We start from the raw sequence: 27,182 nt of genomic DNA on the forward strand, positions 1-27,182 counted from the left end.
ACAGCCTTGCACAATAGCCGTATGCTAACAATACAATTTGAAGTACTAACAGAGAGCAGTACGAAGAGCGTTATAATTGCGCAGATAGAGGTTAAAATTTTTTATTGTTTTAGTGATAGCATTTTTTAAGCACAGGAACCATTATTTTCAAACTGATCAAGTTTTGTTTTATTACCAGGGCCAATTTCAAACCAATAGAGTTGTATCAGATTCAGCTTTACTTTTGAGTTACGTAAATTCATAAAGTTTGGTTTGGTTTAAAGTAATTGACAGTTTACATTCTCGCAGTCAGAAAGTTCGGTACTGGGCAAAGCGCATAAGTAACGAGATAAAATACACGTTCGCATGCCATTCCATTCTAACAGATCTATTTCAGGCTGTTGTCAGTTATGTTACATAAAACGTGCATATTTCAACACAAGGACAACTGATATATACATTGTTCTGATTTCACTCTTAAAAGCTGACAGTTACCTTCCGGGTGCTCTGTCGACCTGTCCATTTTAGGCATAATATTTCAGCAACCGACCAAGCCGTCGATCGTCGAAATAATGTAATTTGTAATTCGACCAGCTTGAAACTTCCATCTGTTAAAATATAACTTTAAGAATTCGTCTTCACCGAGCAGAGTGGCACATTAGTTAGCGCACTGGCGCCACGCGGGATTAGCCGAGCGGTCTTGGGTGCTGCAGTCATGGACTGTGCAGCTGGTCGCGGCGGAGGTTAGTCCTCTCTCGGGCATGGGTGTGTGTGTGTTTGTCCTTAGAATAATTTAGGTTAAGTAGTGTGTAAGCTTAGGGACCGATGACCTTAGCACTTAAATCCCATAAGATTTCACACACATTTGAACATTTATGAGTTAGCGCACTGGACACGCATTCGGGAGGACGACAGTTCAAAACTGCCTCCGGACACCCTGATTTAGGCTTTCCGTGATTTCCCTAAATTGCTTCAGGAAGATGCCTGGATGCCTCCTTGAAAGTGCACGGCCGACTTCCTTCACCATCCTTCCCTAATCCGATGGGATCATCGACGTCGCTGTTTGGTTCTGTACCCCAAATCAACCAATTCGTCTTCATTTTAATAAATAGGAAGAAAATTCACTGAGTACTATTTCTGTATTTAAAAAAGGGTGAGAAAAATGGATATAGTTCCAAAACTAACTATGCCTTTTAGTAAACATTACTACAGCTGAACGAAAGTGTTGAATGATAATATTTTCAGACAATTGTGGCCGTTAGTGTGTTCCACCGAATACCGCAAGTTGAGCGGCAAGCGATGCAGTACCGTAGTGCATTACACGCTGCAATCCGCCGACCGCCTTCTATCATGGCCAATTAACAGGATCAACATTTTCTTGCTCAGACGGAACGAGGAATACTCCTACTGGAGCACGTCATAGTAAATATTAAAGTAAGCGTTACGGGAAAATTCATTCTGTTCTTTGAGATTCTTGTGTGTTCCTTTTCGTTTAACAGAATAAATTACCGCCACCTGTTTGCTCTGTGCAACATCTAGAAGTTATTGTCAATACTCGTAATTTCATGGTTATGCGTTGATACATGTGTAACCAGCGCAGTTTTACTTCATGTAAGCATATTCTCGGTGAAGCGTGTTTTAAGTGTACGAACCGTCTCTCCAAAAAAAGTTCTCTTGGTAGTTATCACACGTTATCTTATAAACGCCGGAGCGTAAATGCTTATTCTCTCCCTGCGAGATGTTATGACGAACCCTTAGTCAGACATATTTTTGCCTCTAAGATTACCTAGATTTACCAAGAAGCCTTTCAATTTTATCAGAAACCGTGGTATAGTAGATGCTGGCAAAATTAAATTTCTTGCTTAATTTACGTTGTTGTGCTGTTGTTGCTGTTGTTGTGAGCATATTCCCTTTTTCTCCCCGTTTTTCTAATTTACAATAAGCGTTCTCAGTGTATTTTTATTTCTGTTTATAAAAATAAAAGGTAAGTCCTGAAGGTTATATTTTAAAAAGTGGAGGGTTCAAGATAAGTGAATTCCATATATATTTGTAAACTTTGCATTGTCTTCCAAAATATGTAAACAAGAATGATAATGTTCGATGCACAGTGTAAAAAAAAAGGTTCAAATGGCTCTGAGCACTATGGGACTGAACATCTGATGTCATCAGTCCCATAGAACTTAGAACTACTTAAACCTAACCAACCTAAGGACATCACACACATCCATGCCCCAGGCAGGATTCGAACCTGCGACCGCAGTAGTCGCGCGGTTCCGGACTGAAGCGCCTAGAACCGCTCGTCCACCGCGGCAGGCGATGCACAGTGTAGTGTGAATTTCATTATTACATTTGCATATCTTTTCGTGTGTAATACACCATACATACTAGGATGTAGTTCATTAACATGTCTTTTAATTCCTAATTTTGATTAATTAATTAATTATTTTTACCAAGTAGGAGTCGCTGCTTTAATGTACTACCCTATACTTAAGCACTTGTCACGTTACTACACGAAAATTTGTTTTCCCCACCACATCCGTTACATTATAAATTAGTTTTACACTGCTGTTAAGAAACAACATTGTGCCGCCATATGTGTGTGGTAGTTTGTCATTTTTACAAACTTTAGTGATAGTATGTATTATAATTTCGCACATTGGTAATTCTGTATTGTTGTTACATTTTATGCTGTTCCGACATACATGGGGAGTCCCCGATGTTAGAATCACAGATTTGTTTCAAACTTCTTACATCTTAAGCAGGCCATTAAAACAGCAATACATGCAAGTAGTAAGGTACACTACTGTGGCAATTCTGAGGAACTCGCAAGAGAATCTTTGCGCGTCTATTACCTAACGAATGTATCTGGTTGTAGGCGCCGGCTGTGAAGAGTCCGTGGTGCTCAAGTAGTCAGTCTTCCTTCGGTAGTGATGAGACGCACGCGCCTTGTTTGCGTTCGCCTGTTTTGCTGCGTAGAGGGAGCGCGCATTTGTTAACTTCCGCGTAGCGGCTTGTCTCAGAGTCCAACTTCATCGAGCATCATGGCGTTTTCTTACATCCAAGCCACAATTAAATGAAGCTTTGCTTTGGATCACCAACGACCAAAGCCATATGAAGTACAACGTTTTATACGGTATTAAATGAGTCTCTCGCCACAAGATGTTCTCGGAATTCATTTTTCGATCCTCAGTACTACTGTGCACACAAAAGTGGCGAATGACAAGCTGTGCGCCGACGTTGTGCGCCGCCACGATAACGCCCACAAGTTCCGATACCCTGACGGACATATAGTGGTAGTCATGGTTGATCACGCTGGTTTTGGCCTCCGTACGTTGCTGGTTTTGGAACTCCCGTTTGAAGTACCGTCGGACGTCGTGGTGGGCACCTTTAAACCTCACGGCAACGTCGTCAGTCACATGGCTGAAACGTGGAAGACGTTCGAAACAAACAGTGTCTTCAATGGTGGCCGTCGGGTGAAAATTGAACAACGGAAACGTGTGCCGTCCTACTTGGTTATTGCCGGCTTCAGGGCTGTCGTCATGTACGATGGCCAGCGGCCCATCTGCTCAGGTTACGGCCGGGAAGGCCACGACCGTTCCGAATGCCTCCGACGTAGACTGGTATCAGACACCGATCGGAGACGTCGCTCTTCCTGCGGCGTCCACTGTGTTACCTTTGTGTTACGTGTCTGCGGTGGTGCTACATGACATGCTGTCTGCTACAAGCGTTGGTATTGCTCTCTTCAGGAGGTGCACGTCCTCTTTCTGCGCTTCCCGTGGTTTGACAGCACATGTCTCGTATCGATACGCGCTGATGCAGTGACTATCTCCCTGATACCAGAGGTATATGTCTCACGTTTCGTGGCGTCAAGATCGTCATTGTCTATGCACCATCATCAGAGACAGTTACGTCTCCTTTCCTGGATCAGCAAGACGTATTGACATGGGAGGCGATTTCAACTGCACTCAGGCGCCCAATGACCCTGTCACTCTCTGCGCACAGTGCTAGCGACAATCCTCCAACAACTCATCCTTCTGTATTCTTAGGAGCATGTTCATGGCGATCGTCTAAGGTTTGGACATTTCACCTTTCTTCCAGCCCACTCGATCGTGTTTAGATCTCCCGCAGTACTGTCAGTGGGGTGCAGGCTGCTGAAGTCTGGCCTGTTGCATTCTCTGAGGCATATATACGTATCTGCGCCATCAGTCTCTGCAGTAATAGGATATGGCATGCCCGTGGACCATGAAAACTGAGCACGATCCGCCTTACTTCACCCAACTGCTGGCAGCTCATCGAGACCACGTGATCGATGCCGTGATGCCTATCAATCTGCCCTATCTTGGTGGGTGCTATGCACATAGCCTGCCCTGTGCAAGACTTGATTTTTTTATGGAAGGAAGATTGTGGCGTAGTGCCGACGGACTCAGGAATTATGTTTCACCATTCTCCAGAAATTTGCTATGATGCCGTATTCTCCAGAGCGCCAGGAGATGGGGAATCGTGCCAAGACACAGCCCACATCCCTCGCTCGCCACCACCTTGAAGGAGCCATGGTCAGGGCGCCCACACACGATGAGTTAGTGTAGGAGCGTCCATCTATGTATCAAGTCATAGTGGAACGGCGCCACCATTGGAGGACTATCAATAACGTTCTAACGACCGATGATGGGCAGCGTTCTGATACCCAACAGGATATCGGGTCTGCCCTCCATGCACATTATGTTATGGTGTACTGTGAACAATGTCACAACCCTGGCAGCACTGCGGCGGTCTCGAGACCCTTCTTTGGCTAGGTTCCCATGGACGTTAAGATGGATCTCCTTGCTAACGTCACGGAAAACGAAGTCCATGACGTTATCCACGTGGGTTCTACGAACAGGTCACCTAGCCCTGACGGCCTCCCACTGGAGTTTTATCGGTCATTTCATCCCATTCTGGCGCCAGTGTGTATGAAAATTTTTCATGACCTTATGTCACCTTTCGTGCTAATTCCAAACGGTTTCCTCGACTGTTTCCTCATTCCCATCAAGAAGCCTCAGAGTACATCTCGGAAATGCGATTACTACCCCTTGACGTCACGCAACGGTGACATAAAGATCTTTACAGGGCTGTTGGCTCCGCAGCTTAAACTGGACAGCCCGGGTGGTTTCCCCGATCAAAATTCTTTGGGAAGTGCCAATAACATCCGCATTGCCATTTTTCGCTATCAGGATATAATCGCTCTTGCTCACGGTCGTCGTTTGCCTGGACGTTTGGCAGCTCTTGACTTCAGCCAGACCTTCGATCGGGTCGATCACTACTACCTGGAAGGGGTGCCCCACAGTATGGGATATCCTGATACTACCTTCGACCTCGTAATGCGTTTCCACCGTGGGACTACATCTCGTGTACTCTATAATGGCTGTCTCACTTTTCCCATCTCGATTCGCCGATCAGTGCATCGAGGCTGCCCGCTGTCTGCGCTGTTGTATGCTTCCGACATGGAACTGTTGCCCTGTGGCTTCCGTCAACGCTTCTCTGGGATGTGTTTCACTGACCATGTATTCAGCTGCACTGTTTATGCAGACGATCTCTTCATCGTTCTTCTTCGTAGCGGTGCTGTGGGTTATCACCTACAGCAAAGCTTCTGGTAGTTGCCCCAACGTCCCAAAATCGAGCGCCAAGGTGTGGGACTTTCTGCGGACAGCGCTGCTCCTTTGCGCGTAACTAGTACTATCCGATGCTTAGGACTCGATTTCGCAAGTGATCTGCCGGTCACAACTGCCCTCAAATACCGCCCCCTAGTTTTCCAAGAGCTGGGCTCTTAGATCACCGTTTACGACCAATCGATTTCTGCAGCGGACACAATACGTAAAAGTTTATTTGGTGTCACGTATTTCCCACGTGGCAGACACTTCCTATTCCGCCATCCATGGCCTGCCGCATGGTAGCGGCAGTGGGTTCACTTGTTTGCCACGGCTTACTATTCAAGATAAAGTAAAGGACCCTCACCCTCTCGAGGCGCAGGGGCGGTTTACGTCTGTATTATGTGCCTTTTCATTGGATCTCACAAGGCTTTGTGGCACTGTTGTCCTAAGTGCCTTACCAGCCTACTGCTAGAGGGCCTTGCAGCACACTGTCTCTCAGCACCTATCTAGCTTTTGGACATCCCGCTGTCCTTATTTTACTTCCACCACTTTTTCCACGAACTCAGCTACGTCGTTATTGCGATAATGCCGGCGTACTTGACATCAACGGAGGCAATCCATGGTTTTCTTCAGCAGCACATGTCACCGAATGTAGTTGAGGGGAAGCATCCCCACTTCGACTGGCGTGCCGATTGGCGATCCGTGGGCGCTCCTTATCTTAACACTGACGTCCAGTCTGCATGGTACCTTATTGTCAATGCCAGCCGGGGTGACCGAGCGGTTCTAGGCGTTTCAGTCTGGAAGCGCGCGATCACTACGGTCCCAGGTTCGAATCCTGCTTCGGGCATGGATGTATGTGATGTCCTTAGGTTAGTTAGGTTTAAGTAGTTCTAAGTTCCAGGGGACTGATGACCTGAGATGTTAAGTCCCATAGTGCTCAGAGCCATTTCATCCATTTCTTTTATTGTCAATGGGAAGCAAGTAAACCGGACACGCCTCCCAGAATTCACCTCGCAGATACCCAGTTGTGTGTCGCCTATGACATATTGGACAAGATGAGCACCGCCTGGTGTGCGGATCGGCAAGAGCTGACCGGTTCTTGGTGCGACAGATCTTGTCCCTAATCACCTGTACAACTCCTCATCAGATACCCACTCAACTGCTCCTCTTTCCGGACGCGGGTACTTCCCGCAAGCAAAAACGAACTCAACGAAGTGGATTTGTGGACACGCAGTTCACTAATTGTTTGCTGATGGCGAGAAAACTACCCTTGATTTTTGGCAGTTCCTTAATTAACGCCATTGTGCAGTTGTCCGCAATCCAAAATACAGACTACTTTTCTCCAGTTTCCTTTGCAGTGTCTTCCTTAACCCATCCCAGAGCTGGGGTGTTACTGTCGTGAATAGATGATCCCTGCCTTTTCCATATTTAGAACCGATGTGTTTTCTGCTTATCGGAATGTTCTTCTTGGAAAACTATACGTCGATAGTCTCAATGAGTCTGACGTCTCGCTTTGCTGCGCCTTCCTCCTCGCGACACCAATTTCCTGCTGTTGTCGGTGATATTTATGTCTTTTTTTTTAAAAAAAAGGAAAATACATAAACATTTTATGTTCATTGTACCTCTAATCCACATTCCCCATGCCTTCCTTGGTTCCTGGAGGGTGGCAATGGGGCAAGGTGGCCAGGTCTCAGGTTGCGACCACTGCCCACTTTTCCCCCACGCCAGAAACGTCCCTATCTATAAATATGATTTAAAAATCAGCGTTCTTGTATCCTCCTTTTCTGTTCTTGTTAGGGGTCAGCACCTGAAGTGGTGGAGCTTTTCTTTTGGGGCTTCTTCTTCAAAATCTAGGGTAAAAGTGACGGTGGCATTAGAAAAAAGGGGTGACATCTAAAGAAAAGAAAAAAAGGTGTTAGCGTTCGAGCTTCGTCTGAAGCGACGATTCGACTTCCACTCAAAATTAAATTTTAATCTATATTTTTTCATCACTGATTTATAAGACATTTGAAAAGTAATACAATTAAAATAACACGTATATTTTAGTGATGTTTATGGTATTTGACTATTTACTAATTTTAATTAAATATAATTATTAGAACAAATATATTTACAACTGTCGACAAGTAAATAAAGAAACGCAAAGAGCTTCCCCAAAAAAGGAATACCAGTCGAGATTTCCGAATTCCCTTATATACGCAATCTGGTAAGGAACCCGGAACGTCTTTGCACCTTGACGCTTCGAGCAGCCGACACAGGGACAGGCGTTTCTAATGTAGCAAGAACGAACAGTGCAGGTGCAAATTTTTTAAATGTCGCAGAATTTACATTTGTACTACAAAAATGAAGTTTCAGCACGAGTCTAATCCTCGCCTTATACACTTTCATCTTACGGAACTCGAACCCTAACCACGTGACTACCATGAACTCTAACGTACGCCATGCACTGATACATCAGTTACACAACAGAGGCGAATAAATTCACTTGGCGTTTTTGTTTGAGGGTCAGTACGTAAGGATTTGGCACCGTAACCTTCAACATTTCATTATAGTGTAGCCCAAAAGTGGTTCAGTATTAAGTACTAACGTTACGATTCCAGTTTTCTAAATTTTAAAAAAGTACAGTTATCTATTCATACACTTAAGCCAGTCAGCTTCAGTCTGCTGCAATAATGTATGACCAAGATGAGAGAGAACAGAAACATAACGCTGGATATGCTCCTCTTCTCACACACCCGTTACACAGCGTTGCCGTTTTTAGTTCTGAAGCGCTGCGTGCCTCGTTGGAATGTTCCTTGCTCGACCGTACTCATCCTCATTATGTTACGTAGAACAAAATGCCGTCTCTTATCTTTTCTCTTACGCTTAACTGTGTTTATTTAAATTTATTTTCTTTTGATTTTGATACGGTTATAGCTTCGTGTTCAGGCAGTTTAGCACAGTCATCAATCTGGTACGCGGCCACGTACTTCCTGTCACTGAACTCCGTTTCCGCTTGTGTGATAGACCTAAGATTTGTGTCTCGTAGTTATCACACGACATGTTATGTGGTCCAAACATAGGATGTAATTGTGGTGTTTACTACATCGATCACAGTGCTTAACAGTCTGAATATAATGCCATCCTTCTTTCCTACTCGACAGCAAAGATATTAGACCAATAAACACAGCTGAGTGTTACAGTATTAACAGAATTGCCTTTATCCCTCATAACATTGTATTTCACAGACGACGTCCCCAATTCCCTGTGCCGTGGAAACAAGATCATCTTGCTCAAGGCCTTCTGAACGGTATCAGCATGGTAGTCAGAGGCCTCCCTCTTCTTCTATTACCTACAGCGGTGCAAAAGTTACTTTTAGCGACGAAGTCATCTGGTCTGCGAAGTGGTCGGACCGTCTCAGACTGAATTTTTTAATTTGTAATGAGTGCAGTCTGAACATTATGACCACTGCGAGATTGAATACCACCTGACGGCCTTGCAGTTATGCGATATAGTGAGAAAACGATATGCATGTAGCAGGGACGCATTCCAGCGGAGATGAAGGCCCAAACTGAGAAATCCACCTACATAAGCGACTTGCACAAAGGACAGATTGTTATGACAGCGCCTGGGAATGAGTGTTTCGGAAATGAAGTTGGTCAGGTGTTCACGTGCTAGTGTCGTGATTATTTATGGAAAGTGGTTGGAGGATAGGGAAACCACGAAGAGACCGCAAGGTGTTAGACGTCCACTAATCATCACAGAACGTCAAGGTCGAAGTCTTCCTTGCTGTTTAAAGCGGGACAGACGGCGCTCTGGGACAGATCTGACGACAGAGCACAGCGGTAGTGCAGGCGCAAGTATTTCGGAATACACCGTTGAAAGTACGTTGTTGAACACGGGTCTCCGCAGCGAACAACCTCTACGTGTTCGCATGTTGACCAGTGACATAGTCTATTACGCCTGCAATGCGCACGGGATCATCGATGCTGGGCCGTAGATCCATGGAAACCTGTTGCCTGGTTTGATGGATCACGTTTCTTGTTACACCAGGTCGACTGCTCTGTCTGGATACGACGTCATCCAGGCGTTCGGCAGCTCGGCACATGCTCTGCGTCATGGATACAGGCAGATGAGGGTAGTATTACGCTGCGGAAAATGTTATCCTCACGTTGATGCTTTGGCCACCAGATTCGCCCTGTTTCAGGTCGATGGAGCACACCTGGGACACAACTGGGCGTCATTCCCGTGCCCACAAACCGCCAAATGCTAATTTACATAAACTGCTTGATAACTGGTGCATCAGCTCTAGAAACCCACCAAGAACATGTCGAATCCAGGCCGTGCAGAGTCCCTGCTGTATCGCATTCAATAGTGGACCTGCACCCAGTTAAACAGGCGGTTATGATGTTTTGCCTCATCAGTTTAGGCCGTATATAGGTCTTTTCGTGTAATGTGTGCATATTTACGTTTTATGTTCGGTCCTTACATAGTTATGTTGATCTGGGACCGTTTCTCTAGCCGAGAGTGTATTAACGTTTTAAATTAGTTTTGAGATTGTTTCAAACTATCTGTGGAGAATATTTTAAAGTAAAAGGAGCCTATGTGGATGTTTCCTTTTCTAGGCTAGCTACAGCCGGTCAAAGATAACATCCCCATCTACAAATTTTACCTGATGTACGTCAAAACAACAACTAAGATACTATATTTCGTCGGCTTGCTGACTATTTTTGTTTAAGATTATATTGAGTTATACAGGACATATTACATCAGAATTAATATTTTTCGAGTCCTCCTCGTGCCTTTTGAGGGCTTGAGCTCGATCAGTCAATGGAGTCGACAAGTTTTTCACAAGTACCAGTTTCAGTTTCATAGTACCAGACAGGGACAATTTTCTCAATTTACTCTGTTGTTGTACAATAATATTTACTTGGTTTATTATAGACATAATTTCTCACAAATTCTCAATAGGAGTCGTGTTCAGACGATTTGCGACCCACTATAACTCCTCAATAACCAGATCTGAGCAACACTTCTGAACAACACTGGCTCAGTGACAGCTAACACTGGTATCTTGGAAAATGAGTGGACCAAGGTCTTGTAACTTGAAATGATACCTTTCAGTGTTTAATACCTCGTTCGTAAGCATATCACAGTATTTTAACCCTGCAACTGAGCCTACACAGACCTTATTCTTCCCCTTCCCGTAGACCACATTGTCCCCCAGAGCACTACTGTTTCATTGAATTACTTCTTTCCCACAACTTAATCTATCGTCGATTCCTGTCCTCACCCCACCTACAGTTTCAAACTTAAGTCAATGCCATATGTATTAAATTTCTTTTCATCCGAAAAAAATCCACTCTCTTCCATTCCTCAGATATCCAATGTTGTCACAGTTCGAGAAGCCTTCTTCTTTCTTCAAATTGCTTTTTTGTTAGGTGGCCTTTCTTTGCACGTTTTTTCTTCGTATCTTCGAGATCAGAAAGGCGTCTTAACGCAGTTTCGTGGGAAATTGAGATCCCAAACTCCTGCTCAATCTTAAAAGCAATCTGCCTTGGACTCAGTTTTCGGGCTTGCTTTGCTATCATTTTCATTGCCCTGCACAATTTGGAACTGCAGATTTTCTTCTGAGCACATTTGTGCCTCAAATTTGACTTTCCAGTGTTAACTTGTTTCTTCAATCCGTTTCCCTCAGTTTTGTGATCAACCGATAATTTCCTAATACCTTCCCTATTAGAGAGAGACGTTCAGCTTTGAGTTACAAAATCATTCCTTGCTTCCTTGTAGAAATGTATTTTCCAAGTATTTAAGTGTCATCTAGAACCACCTATTGTAACTAACTAATATATATTTCATTTCAATTTTCGTCATATCAAATAAAAAAGGCTCTTTTAATGCATATCTTTTGCCTCGTATTTGTTCAGTAATTACTCAGACATTAACTAGCATGAACAGAGACCTCTTCAGAAGTTCATAAAAAGGCCAATCTAAAACAGTTGGTATCAAAGTTCACTTGGCCAAGTCCTTAAGCAAGAAATGTCAATAGTTAATTAGTGAATTTAACGTAATCTAAAACATAGTCAAAACACTTATTGGGGGAAATTATTTTGAACCATACTTTATAATAGTATTAGCACACTTCAGTAGATACCAGTGTAACACCATAGCTCTAATGCTGTAATGATTTATTTTGCTTTTTGTTCATTTTATGTTTCATCATTGAGCTTCTGTAAATGTGTTTGATTGAATAGATAACACAAAATTGTATACTCATTTCTTTGTACAAACTTTGACGTCATGTTTTGGTTCAATGCAAAGTAGTGTATCTACAATTTATATTCTTTGTCCCATTTGGAGGGAACAAAACTTACTGTATATGATTGTAATTTTGTGTGAATAATTTTTGTAGACATGTTAATATGTGCAAAGGTTCTGTCTTATTTAATGTATTTGTTTGCTGTTATGTAAACTGCTGATCCTCACTTAGGGCTCTTAGTTATTCTGTATGTAAAAGGTGTAGGGGTTCCCCTCGGGAACGGAACAGCGCAACGCGCGCAAAATGTGGTTGGCATAGGTGGAAAAGGTGGAACTGATAGTCAGTCGGGGACGAGCCAGCAGTCTAGATGAGCTACGAGTCCGTGCACTGCCGTGTAAAAGTTGCATAGTGCTGGTTTCGAGGGAGGCTTTTCTGTTATTTTCCAATGCCTCGGATGGATGGATAAATCGCTGGGCTATTCTGGAATTTGTATCTATCATCGCCACCAAGAAATGACAGAGTCCAGCAATTCTGTCTGCAATTCCATCTACCAACCTGCAGTTGCCACCACATTGCGCAATCACTGTAACATAATACTATCACGATGTACAGTGAAGGATCAGCTTAATGGATGTGTTATTGTGCTGAAATATAAGGTAATTTATATCTGAACTTATGTACCTACCTCGACTTTTCTCCTCATCATAATACCTCTCAGGGTCCTCTCCGTTTGAACTAAAGTAATTACCGAGTATCTCTACTGAAAGAACTTTTATGACCAATGTTATGCTAATTTATGCCTCTTGAACTCAGTAAAAAGAAAGTTAAAGTTAATGTGGCAAGAGAGTGAGTTAAAGTAAATATTATTTGCTAAAAATAACTTTCCTATTAAAACTGCTATTTAAAGTGCTGTTGCTAACTTCAATATTAAAAGTTCTTAAGACTGAGGCTTATAAGGCAAATAATCACATTATTGTCTGTAATAAATCCTAAAAAGGTGAGTCAGTTTCTTGCAATTTGGTCATTATTGTGTTTCGCTGTAGTAAAAGTGAGAAAGCTGCAGTTGCGAAACTTTATATATTCATGTTTGCTATGTGTTTGTGTATCTTGTATATTAGAAGTGCAAGTTAATAGTAATATTATAAAGACCATTCACTTTACGTAAGCCTGAAAGTAATAGGGTGTTTCGGTATCTCTTATAATTTAGCAGATAGTTTGCGCTGCTCCAGTTGTTAGCTTCAATCTTAAAATATATGTGTGTCAGAGTTCATTGCACTCGCGTGTGGCCAAGTCCAGGTTGTGTTTGTCAGTTATAGTTACTTATACCTACTTTCTAAAACGAGAATGTTAATCATTCTCTTGCCTAGTTAGGCTGGCGGCCGTTTTCTTTATCCGTTGAACAGTGCAGATAGGCAAAATTTTGTTTGGTACTGTTCAAATATTTACGTAATTCTGACTTTCATTTCCGATAAGCCACCTCCGTTAGGAACAACACGGTCAACATAACAAAATTCCTCCCAGAGGGTAACACTGTCCTGCTGCTTTGTACCATAACTGCTTTTACAAAATAGTTTTATGTCACAACCTGTTTCTAGCATTGAGGTTATGGTGCAGTAATAACAGCAGACAGGAGTGTTATACGTGGCGCTGCGTGACAGGACGTTGTTCGATTTGCATCTACATGCGGAAAAAAAATTATAAGTAGTTAGCATTTTACAAACATCGAGTGAACATAAAATGTCCAGCGGCACGAACCTGTACCTTAATTGACAGAACGGATAGTAAAAGTTCAGTTTAGATTGGAAACTAAAGGTATCAGTACTTAATAATAGCTAAAATGGACAGGGAACTAGAAATGAATCTAAATACGCGAGAGCAGAATGCAATCGAGAGTAGTTCAGGCGGCACACCAACAGATGGCAGTGTGCGCAAGTTAAATTACGTACGCTACCACGCCGATGTCAATAAACAGATAGAAGCTATGAATGTCGCTTGTACTAAGGAAGACAATATGAGCGATGTTGCGGAAGACAGTGGCTATGTTAATGAATCGCGGGATATATTTGAATCCCCAAAAACAGGAAGGGTTGTAGGATTTGAACACGAAAATTCAGTTGATACCAAAAGTGAAAAGACACCAGATGTGACTGATTTGTTAAAAATGTTGTCTGCACAAATTACAGCACTGGGACAACAGAATGTAGAGCAAAGACAGCTAATTGCAGCACAGGGACAACAAAATGCATCGCTAAGTAGTGATATTAGTAAACAGATTGAGAAAGTTGATGTAAAAGTAAACATTGTGAGTAATGATATTAAAAACCTCAAAAGCGAAATTACTGTCATCAGTGGCAATATTGCCAACATACAGGGACAAATCGATGACATTAACGAAAGATTTGACACAGAAGTAATTAAAATCCAAGATAAAATAGAACCCCTAGTCTGTACTAAAGTGGATGAAAAGGTATTCGGTATTAAATCCGAAATACAAACCGAATGTAACGAGGAATTCGCACAGATCAAACAGTCTGTAACAGAAACAAGCAGAGCTCTAACTAAACAGATTGTTAATTGCGAAAAGAAGTGTGACCATAACACTTCACAAATCCAAGACAAAATGTATGACTTGGAAAGAAAAATACGAACAGGACCTCCACAATTTACAGAAAGGATCCCTTTCAGTAAAATATTAGAGGGCGAAGAAAAATTCGACCCTGCAAAGAGACATAACGGATGGCATCCCCTAGACTTTGTAAAGAATTGCGAAAGGAACTTTCCTGAATATTTGTCCGATCAGGAAAAAATTAATGTCGTAATTAGTGCACTAACAGGAGAAGCAAAAAGATGGGGATTGAATCTGGATAATAACCAGATGTCTTTTGAGACCTTTAAACAAAAATTTATTGACGAGTACTGGTCAGAACAAAAACAAGACCAGTTGTGGCGTGAATTTCTAATGGCCAGACTGTACGATATCAGAGGCAGGCAAACCATGAAAGAATTTTGCGAATCATGGTACAGAAAACTAATACACCTAAAAGCAAGAAGAACTGAAGCCGAGACCGTTTGGGTTCTTTGGCAGAAACTGCCTGAGGATTCTAAACGGTATGTTGGGAGTACCCACAGTAGTTTTTCCGCGTTTTTGGAAAGGGTAGAAGATGAAGATCACTGGCGAAGAAATCGCGAATCCCGTCCCCATCATAACAACAATTATTCGCGCGAAAATAATGACCAAAACGAACGACAGGAGAATGATAGATTTCGCGTAAACACGATTCAAAGAGGTCGTGCGAGAGGCAGGGGAAATTTTACGACGCGCGGCAGAGGATACATGCCGCGGAATTTCCAAAATAGAGACGAAATGGAAAACTGAAAACCGCGTGTGTTACGGGCCGGATTCACGCGGAAACTGGTTTTGGGCCCAAAGAAAAGATGTCCAATATTAGGTTCAAGAAGGAAAGATGTAAACAACGGGGCAGAAAGGTTAAGGACGCGCCTATAGCAGACGGGCGCGGAATGATACATAGTGGCGTTCCCAGTGCGAGGTCACGTGACCGTTCGTGCTCGGGCCAGCGGTTGCCGGAGCAGCGTACATTGCACTTGACAGCAGACACAAATGGCAGACGTCAGAACAAGATGGCTGCCGTAGAGAGAGACAGAAGAGGCGGGATCGGACACTTCCGATGGCCGGTTTCAGTAGTAGATGAATGTAGGAATGAAAATAAAGTTAATACGTCATATGATAAAGATAACTTCGTATCGGTTTCGTGCGAAAAGACTTTATTAAAGAATGAAAGGGAGACAGAAAAGGCGAGTGAAAAGGGAAATATTGGCACTGTTAATGATGTTTATGAGGTAAAGGACGTAGATGTGGGGGGAGTTATGATGAATAAAGAGGAAAGGGAGGTAGAATATGCCACGCAAAAGACGTGTGCTCAATTAATAATAAGTAAAAATGATGTAAAGGAGGACGCCAGTGAACATTGCATTATAAACAGTGCAGACAAGATTGTTGTTGATGGAAATGTGTTTAGTGATTCTGAGGTAGAAGGGTGTGGTAATTTCGCGCGATGGCCTGAAACTGATAGCATGGAAGAAAATGAAATGAAAGTTATCGAAGTACATGACGATTATACTAAATATGAAGTTAAGGCCGAAATCGTTCAAAGTGATATAACTGAAGTGTCTGACTGTCCAAATGGTGTACATTGTGTAGAAAATGAGTCGAAATACGAAGTGACTGAAACATCTAGTGATAATTTGCCTCACTGTTTAAAAGTTGCATTCCTGCTCGAATTGGATGACGAAAATGAAATCAGTGATAGCTCAGACGAAGGAGAGACAACAGATTCAGATACAGATGAGTTTTCGGAGGTAGACAAATCTACTTATACCTTTACAGAAAGAGGTTACGAAAAAATTAATGACATCTTTTCGAAACAAAATCCGGAATGTGTAACTGAAACAAAACCGAAAGAGCCGCCGGATGACACTATATTAGGGCAGGCTTTAATTAATATAATGACAGAAATAGATTTACTGAAACTTAAAGAACCTCCAGATACAAACATAGTAGAACGTGAACTGTTAAAGATCTGTAAAGATGTAGAGGTACACAAACCCAAAAAGCCACCTGATATACAATTAAAATCAGTAGGTAATATTTCCTGGAAAGACATTATGGTTGAACAGGATTTGTTATGGGAAGAACAGGAGGAAAAGGAACAGAGAATTATTAAACAAACTATAATACCTGTAAATGTTTGTAACACTGAACTGCAAGTACTTTTAGACACAGGTTCCCAAATTAGAGCCATATCAGAATCATTCTTTGATCATATTTCATGTAAACCAGGGTTAGTAATAATGTCTGTTAGTGGAGTAAAAATTATAGGAGCTACTGGTAGGTCCAGCAAGCCCATTCAAAAACAAGTATTGATAGACTTTGAAATAGGAAGCCAAAAATTTGAACATGATTTTTTAGTGGTCCCTGAACTAAGCGTTGAAATGATTCTAGGTATCGATTGGCTAGACAAGGAAAAAGTAATTTTAGATTGTGGTAATGGAACTGTTAAGATTAATAGGGAAACAGAAACAATAGAAATTAAATTTGAAGGTGACAACCAGGTCAAAGCTGTGAATGTAGAACCCATTTTGTTAAAAATAGAATCTGAAAATGATGGTTTATCCCAAATATATGAAATATACCATGTGAATAGTTTATTGCAGGATGACCAAAAAACTGACAGTTTTAAGGAAATTGTTGATGTTATCCAAGAAATATCATGTGAACAAAAAGATGATTTATTTAATACCTTGAATAATAATAAGAAAGTATTCTCTGATAAACCAGGTGTCGTAAATAACTTTGAATACCGTATGGATATCCTGGAACATGAACCATTCTTTGTCAAACCGTATCCAATACCTATAGCTAAGAAAGAAGCAGTACAAACTGAGACTGATAAAATGTTGGAATGGGGGGTAATAGAAAGAAGCAATAGTGAATACAATAGTCCACTTATTATAGTCAATAAAAAGGATGGAGGTGTAAGAGTTGTCATTGATGCTCGGACATTGAATAAGATTGTCAGGAGAGAAGTAGACAGGCCTGAAAATTTAGATGATTTATTACAAAAGTTCCATAATGTAAAGTATCTAACTACTTTAGACCTTACGGCTGGATATTAGTAGATCCCATTACACAAAGATTCTAGGAAATATACGGCTTTTTTGTTTGCAGGAAAATGTTACCAATACAAAGTTGTACCATTTGGTTTGAATACTTCGGTTTCTGTTTTCATTAGGGCTTTGGATTCTGTATTAGGAAAAGAACTTTGTGCCAGATTGACTGTATATGTAGATGACTTGTTAATTGCTACTGATAATTGGGAGGAGCATTGTGATCTGTTGAACAAAACCCTTATTGCTCTTCAAGCAGGGGGCATGACTCTGAAGTTAAAAAAGTGTGAATTTGTGAGACAAGAAATTAAGTTTTTAGGACACATAATAACCACATCTGGGATTGGCAAGGACCCAGAAAAGCTTAATGCTATTGAAAAGTGCCCTCCCCCGAAGAACCGGAAACAGTTGAAAGCGTTTTTAGGTCTTTGTGGGTTTTACCGCAAATTTGTGAAAGGGCAAGCTTTTAATAGCCCACATTTGAATGGTTTGTTAAAGAAAAATAGTGTATATATTTGGACATCTGAATGTCAGAAAGATTTCGAAAATTTGAAAACTGAGCTAGTAAAGGAAAACATTTTCATCACCCAGTTTTAAGTAAACCATTCCACATGATTACAGACAGTAGTGCTTATGGTATTGGTGTTGAAATATTTCAGGAAAACACAGAATTTGGGGAAACAGAACATAATACCATTGCTTTCGCTAGTAGGACTTTAACTAAATATGAGAAAAACTATACTATTTCAGAGAAAGAGGCCTTGGCAATCATTTGGGGATTAAAGAAATTTAGGATTTATTTATGGGGACACAAAACTATTATTCATACAGACCACAAGGCATTAACCTTTTTGAAAAACTGTCGACTGTTTACCGGCAGGTTGAGTCGATGGGCCCTGTATTTACAACAGTTTGATTATGAGATATTGTATATTAAAGGTAGTGACAATTATGTAGCTGACGCTTTATCACGGTTGCCTGAAGGTATGAACAACTTACCAAGGGAATCCAATGAAGATGGCAAATTTCATATGAGATATATTAAGGAGGTTCCAGGTAGGAAAAGAATTGAGCAAATTTGTAAAAGTATGAGGTTCCACCAGAATGAGGATGAAATTTGGAAGTCAGTGAAAATTAATTTTAGTAACCCTAATTTCCCTCAAATCAGTAGATTTTACAAAATATTCAATGGAGTTTTGTACAGGAGAAAGAACACCAGCACTGAAGAATGGAAGGTGTGTTGGCCTAAGCAATTTGAGACTGAAGTGATTGATTATTTTCATCTTGCCTTAGGGCATTGTGGTCCCAAGAAGTGTATTGAAAAGTTAACTGATGTGGTTGCGATTAACGTAGGTGCTACTAAGAAAATTACTGAGAGAATAAGATCTTGTGATGTATGTCAAAGGGCAAAAATAACAAATAGAGTAAATCAAGGTTTCATGCAGAATACAATACCAGGGGACACATTAGAATTACTGTCAGTGGATTTGTATGGTCCGTTACCAAAAACCTCAGGTAATTGGTCTTATATTGTTGTAGTGTTGGAAGTGTTCTCCAAATTTATTAAATTATATCCAATCAGAAAAGCCACTGCTAAAGTAGTCTTTAGCAAGATGACTGAATATTTTAATACCATTGGTAAACCCAAAGCAGTTTTGTCTGATAATGGACCACAGTTTATCTCAAAAATCTGGAAGGAAGGCATGAAGCAAAATGGTGTTCAAGTTAAATATATTTCAGCTTACCACCCGGCTAGTAACCCTGTCGAAAGATATATGCGTGAATTAGGAAGACTAGGTAGAACCTACTGTCACCATAACCATAAGGCTTGGGGCAGATTTGTAAATGACTTTGAAAAGACCATGAACACCTTATACCATGAAACCACCGGTTTTACCCCTGAAGAAATTCTGTTAGACCATAAAAGTAAAAGTATTATTGAAGAGATCTTGCAATCCCCCCCTATTGTAGGAATTAACCTGCATGAGAAGAAAGAGTTACTTAGGAAAAGAATGAAAGAGAAAGAGGCCACTAGATCCAAAAGGCATGATAATAACCTTAAAACAACTAAATTTAAGCTTGGAGATTATGTCTTAGTGAAGACCCATGAAAAATCAAGTGAAATTAATAATGAAATTTCTAAATTCAAATACATTTACAATGGGCCTTTTGAAGTGCAAGGAACTCCACATGCAAATGCTTATTTTCTTGTGTACCCTAGGTCAAGGAAGCCTTTAGGAGTTAGAAATATAGTTGACCTGAAGTTATATGTCCACAGAAACCAATGATGAATGAAATAGAGAACCCTCAGAGGAGGGTTGTTTACCCTCAGGGAACAATGCACTCTTTGCATTGTCAGGTGCCTGACGAGCACCAGGGACCCGAGTCGTTGCCAGCACTACTTCCGTTTCTTTTCGTGTTGGCAACCTTCCTCATCATTCAGAACTTTTACTATCTTCTTTCCTTCTTCTCTATCAAAGTAAACTGAATAGTGTAGAAATAATGTAACATACTGTGTATTGTTTGTGAACAAATAGAAATGAATGATTACATTGGGTACACTAGAAAATGGCCAAGAATAATGAAAGTGTAGTGGGTATTGTAAAGGAAAAATGTATTGGAAAAGTAATTGGAAAGAGAAATATGGATGAGAAAGGTAAGAATATTGAAAACAAGGTAAATGAATAATGGTTCAAATGGCTCTGAGCACTATGGGACTTAACATCTATGGTAATCAGTCCCCTAGAACTTAGAACTACTTAAACCTAACTAACCTAAGGACAGCACACAACACCCAGCCATCACGAGGCAGAGAAAATCCCTGACCCCGCCGGGAATCGAACCCGGGAACCCGGGCGTGGGAAGCGAGAACGCTACCGCACGACCACGAGATGCGGGCAAATGAATAATATAATATGACTAAATGTAAATGTTTTTGAAAGTAGGGATAAATATGATGTTGAAAAACTTTGTGTGTTAAAAAAAACTGTGGAGATGAACCTGGCTAATGTGTGTAAGATGGATATGAGACGTATATGTCTAGTGCCACCAAAGGCAAAAAAAAAGCACTTCCAATAGGATATAAAATTATTGTCCTGGACTTGATATATGTAATGACCTAACTGTGTGTGGAAAAACAATGGTAAAGGAGTAGTAAGAAATTCTTAATCCTGTCTTGATCCCAAGTATGACATTTGATTGTTTCTTGATTAATGTATATGTTACCTGGTGTTGACATTTGAAAAGAAATGGTTTTGTTGCCAGTGTCTAAGTACTGTATCAAAGTTGCAGGTTTTATATTTTGTACCATTAATGCAAATGTTACCAAAGATGTGACATAATGATGAAAAACACAAAGATGATGACAATAAACTGCTCAAAAGTATGTTGTTGGGCAGCTAAATAAGACAAAACAATAAAAATTGCAGTGGTCCTAAAGCTGAGGGCTACCCAAATATGCAGTGTGAGCAGTAGCCAAAGGACTTGCCATTGTGGGGCAAAAAGTTGATAAGTGGTTACGAACTGCCAAACCTAGAGGATGAGGCAGTGTATGAATTGAAAAATGTCTGTTTTAGTGTTCTTAATCTAAATTGTGTTTTTGTGCCTAAAGGTTTATAGATAAAGACTGCCAAAACAATAATGGGCAGAATGTATAACATAGACTGCTAGTGCTGAGGCTAGCAGTGAACGTAGTTAGGTTTATTGGTCAATGTGTTATGAACTGACTATTCTTTCTGAAGTCAGTGAAAATTTATTATAAAATATAAATGGATTCTTATTTAAATGGATGTAGATGTTTTGATGCTAGGGTTTTTGGAATAATTTAAAGTTTTGGACTGTCTGTTTTAGAACACAGCAGTGATGATTAAAGATAGGTTCTGAATAGGTTAATGTGTTTATGTACAACAAACATTTTGGACTACTATTAATGAAGAGCAGATTTAAAGTTAACTGTTTTGAGAAAACCTTGAAAAGTTACTTTTGTATTTAAAGAGTCAGTTGGAAAAGGGTTCTCATAGCTGTTTGTGTAAATACTTGTGCATATGTGAAAGCAAACTGAAATTATCAACATTCCATTAATTGCTGAATCTAGCAAAATGTACTGTGATCATGAGAATACTTATGTGTCTCTGAAAGTTACATTCTTTAAAAAACATTGAAACGCAAAATTCTGTTTTGTTGAGTTAAAATGTTCTGTGCTATTGTATGTGTGTTTATTTCCTTTTCTTTTATTTGAAGGCTATACCTATTCTCCTAATATGCAGATTTATTTTGTGTATTGTTTGTCTATTATTTGAACTGTATGTGTGTAAAATGAACATGCTTAAAGGTATTTTGTGTAAAGATGCAAAATTAATTTCCGTAAACTAGTCTGAAAATGAAAATTGCTATAAATGCTTTACTTTGAGGGTGTTTTTGAAAGAAATATATGCATTTCTTAGTGTATATACTGTATATTTGTAATATGTGTATTTTTTTTCTCCCAACTGAAGTTGGATGGTACAATTTTTTTCTTTAGCCAACACCACTTAGGTGTTATGGATGTTTCCTTGAAGTATCCCTTGCAGGAAACTTCAACGAAACATGGGGCATGTGTAACACCATAGCTCTAATGCTGTAATGATTTATTTTGCTTTTTGTTCATTTTATGTTTCATCATTGAGCTTCTGTAAATGTGTTTGATTGAATAGATAACACAAAATTGTATACTCATTTCTTTGTACAAACTTTGACGTCATGTTTTGGTTCAATGCAAAGTAGTGTATCTACAATTTATATTCTTTGTCCCATTTGGAGGGAACAAAACTTACTGTATATGATTGTAATTTTGTGTGAATAATTTTTGTAGACATGTTAATATGTGCAAAGGTTCTGTCTTATTTAATGTATTTGTTTGCTGTTATGTAAACTGCTGATCCTCACTTAGGGCTCTTAGTTATTCTGTATGTAAAAGGTGTAGGGGTTCCCCTCGGGAACGGAACAGCGCAACGCGCGCAAAATGTGGTTGGCATAGGTGGAAAAGGTGGAACTGATAGTCAGTCGGGGACGAGCCAGCAGTCTAGATGAGCTACGAGTCCGTGCACTGCCGTGTAAAAGTTGCATAGTGCTGGTTTCGAGGGAGGCTTTTCTGTTATTTTCCAATGCCTCGGATGGATGGATAAATCGCTGGGCTATTCTGGAATTTGTATCTATCATCGCCACCAAGAAATGACAGAGTCCAGCAATTCTGTCTGCAATTCCATCTACCAACCTGCAGTTGCCACCACATTGCGCAATCACTGTAACATAATACTATCACGATGTACAGTGAAGGATCAGCTTAATGGATGTGTTATTGTGCTGAAATATAAGGTAATTTATATCTGAACTTATGTACCTACCTCGACTTTTCTCCTCATCATAATACCTCTCAGGGTCCTCTCCGTTTGAACTAAAGTAATTACCGAGTATCTCTACTGAAAGAACTTTTATGACCAATGTTATGCTAATTTATGCCTCTTGAACTCAGTAAAAAGAAAGTTAAAGTTAATGTGGCAAGAGAGTGAGTTAAAGTAAATATTATTTGCTAAAAATAACTTTCCTATTAAAACTGCTATTTAAAGTGCTGTTGCTAACTTCAATATTAAAAGTTCTTAAGACTGAGGCTTATAAGGCAAATAATCACATTATTGTCTGTAATAAATCCTAAAAAGGTGAGTCAGTTTCTTGCAATTTGGTCATTATTGTGTTTCGCTGTAGTAAAAGTGAGAAAGCTGCAGTTGCGAAACTTTATATATTCATGTTTGCTATGTGTTTGTGTATCTTGTATATTAGAAGTGCAAGTTAATAGTAATATTATAAAGACCATTCACTTTACGTAAGCCTGAAAGTAATAGGGTGTTTCGGTATCTCTTATAATTTAGCAGATAGTTTGCGCTGCTCCAGTTGTTAGCTTCAATCTTAAAATATATGTGTGTCAGAGTTCATTGCACTCGCGTGTGGCCAAGTCCAGGTTGTGTTTGTCAGTTATAGTTACTTATACCTACTTTCTAAAACGAGAATGTTAATCATTCTCTTGCCTAGTTAGGCTGGCGGCCGTTTTCTTTATCCGTTGAACAGTGCAGATAGGCAAAATTTTGTTTGGTACTGTTCAAATATTTACGTAATTCTGACTTTCATTTCCGATAAGCCACCTCCGTTAGGAACAACACGGTCAACATAACAAAATTCCTCCCAGAGGGTAACACTGTCCTGCTGCTTTGTACCATAATTGCTTTTACAAAATAGTTTTATGTCACAACCTGTTTCTAGCATTGAGGTTATGGTGCAGTAATAACAGCAGACAGGAGTGTTATACCAGGAACTTTGATGTCTGAAGAATTACTTTCATTGCCGAGAGTTTGAAAAAATAAGTTTCCACGACTCGCTCGTCATGTGGTTACGTTGAAGGGTGGATAATTATTAGATGCCATCCTTGTGCAAGTAAAGTGTAAGTGCCTGCTAGGGTAACACAGTTACCGTGAGAACGCATTAATATTTAGATTTGAATGGCGAAGGAGAGACCCGAATAATAAAGCAATCTTCAATATGTTACACGTGGAATGGGTTGTGTGAAAAGTGTAAATTTTATTTGATTTTAATTTGAGAATAATTTGTTCCATATTTTCTCTGTAAATTAAAGTAAATCGAAAAATTGTCAAGAACATGGAGCTATAAAAGACAGAAAATTTTTAGTTTTCAAGCTTTTTTTAAACGCAAATAAATAAAAATATTTCATTTTTGTCTAAATTCCTTATAATCTTCCAGTTTGTGTATAACTTCCTAAAAACTAACGGTTATATGGAACAGCACCGGCTACTGGGAACATGTATCAAATTAAAAGATCCTTACAGAAACTTAAAGCAGTAGAAGTAATTGATATAATCAGAACAGATCAGAGAAGTTTGGTGCTTGACCTGTTTAAAAAATGAGTCTTCTATAGTTTTATAGTTGGGTAACTCGGATATGCACAACAGATAGGTACCTTGCGATCCTGTCTGAATTAAAATATTACACGTTACTAAATTCACAAATGTGGAAACAATGATTGAAATGTACTGGTGAAATTTACGTGATTTGTAAGTATACTTTGTGAGTACATGGCATGGAGCTAATGGTAGATTATATTACAACATCAACATTAAGTCTTCATTTAGAAAGCCATTCAGCTTGCTATGAGAATATCCCGTCTGGTAGAAAGGATGCCAAACTCAATAGCATTATTGTGATCTTCATTTTCCTTAATGTCCGTTACAATCGCAATAATAATCACTTCTTTGTGGTGACTAATTTCGGACGTCTCGTCCATTTTCAAGCCATGACCATAGCTGTAAGTGTAACCATCCAGTTACCACCAATGTACATATGAGTAACCAAATGTGCGTTCTTACTCACTATTACACAGATATAACATGATAAACTTGGTATGAACATATAGAGTGAATTCTTTCCAATCGAACGGAACAAAGTTCCCCTAATCTTAGGTTCAAGTTCTATTCGGGAGATATAAGCAGAGGGAAGCAATCTTCTAGGAACCTATGAGTTTTAATAATAATAAAAAACACTTTCAATCATAATGCGTTTGGCATTGGAGCTGAAAGAGCATTTCCATGCCGTTTCCCACTTGGTACACGATCATGAGACGAGAATGCTGCTCTTCTTTGGATTTTTGGCCACTTTCTCACACACATCAAATCATGGCGTAGTGGCTCAACCACAGTTTGTTGGGAATGCAGAGTGCGCTACTGAAATCTTACTCAATGATTTCATACTCTTTGAAGAAATGTGTGGTAGTCAGCCCTATGTTGTACACATAAAGGAACAATGAATGAAAATTACAACTCATCGAAAGGGATCCAAATTTAAAGATATTGCTTCCAGAGAACAATTTCTTTCTATAGCTTTATTTTGAAAAAATCATATTCAAAGGAAGACATTATTGGTTCTAACTTGTTCTGAGACCATTTATGAACTGGAAATCAGATTTATTCTGCATTGATATGTTAATTGGCCTTAGTGTAGTCTGTGGGTATTATTATTAACGTTTTGAAAACCTCGTGTGCTAACTGAAAAAACAAATCGTTTGTTTGAAATAAGAGAATATATTTTTTTGTTTGTTTGTAGGCTTCAAAAGTTGTACATGCAACTTACAAACTTAGTTTCCCTTCCCACAGTTTGGGAAACAAATTCTTTCACGACGACCATAAGAGTAATTTTCCCAGCGCTTTATTTGTGAGCTTGAAGGATGAGTAGGTGAGCTCATATTTACTGCACCACCGTTCACGTAACATCTTAAGTCGCCGCAAGACGCTGAATGACCTCTCAGAAGACGTTAAAGTTGCATAATTAGGGTGATCAGGTAAATAACTTCTGTCAATGGTTATTTAATCCTGCCATGTTCATGCATTGTTTTTCTTACTGTATACCAGTCATAATGGTTCGCAGCATTTCAAGATGTTCATAAAGTCTATCTACGTTAAAGTCAACTATGTATGTATTTTAAGCAATTCTTTAAGACTTTCCGTAGATGAAGTATTTGTTACTGGTGAAGTAACAAATGTCTCTTCTAGATGGATAGTTTACCTTATATCATCCAGCATTCAGAAGGAGATCAAGAATTTCAAACATGTCTTTCTTAAATATTCGTTGTGTGGAAATTCTTCGGGAATAGACAATGCTTTCGTGTTTCAATTTTACTGATATTTTTCTTAGACGTGCCCTAAGATATTTGAGTCTTCCACATTCAGGTTCTTAGAAAAACCTTTGGCTACCTCCAAAAATGCATCAAATGCTTCTGCAACATAAAGAGTTGCTTTTAGAATGTCTACAAATTGTTTTACACACACTGCTTTACAATTTGTGTTCTGAACAGATCTGGCTAGTTATTCGTACGGAGTAAAAGCTTCTACATCTCGACCCTCACGTAGAAAGTCTCAAATGTTACGAGCTTCACATGCCTCACGAGATGAGTCATCTTTTCTCTTCAGTAGAGATTGGTGCATTCATTACTTCTGTCTGTTTCCTGCACATCGTCACAGTATTTCCCAAACCATGTCAATGATTTGACTCTGACAGACCACTGTGTCGGACATTTTGGTATCATCAGTTGAAGTTCAGGTTTCGAGTTCATCTCATCATCACACCGACGCCAGATAGCACTGCAACATCTACGCTCACATTTTTCCATTTTCCGATGATCCTTTACAGTTACCAAGATACCAGGTTCTTGAAATGAGCAAGATTCAATCAGTGATTTCCACAGGGGATGCAACAACTATGTGACTGTTCTTGACGAAGCATTTCCGTAACACCATTGTTGTACCTACACACATTAGCTGCACTATCGAACAATGTGCTCTTAGAAACTCCATTCTTGGAAAGATATCTCTAATGGTAGCTGAAAGAGCTCTACTCTGAAGTCCGACAGATTGTGAAAACCAAGAAAAATTTCCTTCATTTCTAGTGTCTTACAGAGTGTAAACTGCTCCTATCTACGAACATCCTTCAATCTGCTACAGTAGAATAAAATTAAGAATTTTTTATCTCCTGCATAGTATCTTAATGGATCAAGTGAGTCATAATTTCCATGTTTCGCTTTGAATCCCTGGCGGCAACCACGTGTCGCAGAGCTTCAG

At 39.9% G+C, this 27,182-nt stretch overlaps 1 protein-coding gene across 4 annotated transcripts in view; it reads right to left on the reverse strand.

Moving 5' to 3' along the window:
• The window catches only part of LOC126263647 (pro-resilin-like), a 209,052-nt gene that overhangs the window by 170,365 nt on the left and 11,505 nt on the right, over window positions 1-27,182 (reverse strand). The gene's annotated exons all lie outside the window — the stretch shown is intronic.

Source organism: Schistocerca nitens, chromosome 6, assembly GCF_023898315.1.
Source record: "Schistocerca nitens isolate TAMUIC-IGC-003100 chromosome 6, iqSchNite1.1, whole genome shotgun sequence".
NCBI classification, from domain to species: Eukaryota; Metazoa; Arthropoda; class Insecta; order Orthoptera; family Acrididae; genus Schistocerca; species Schistocerca nitens.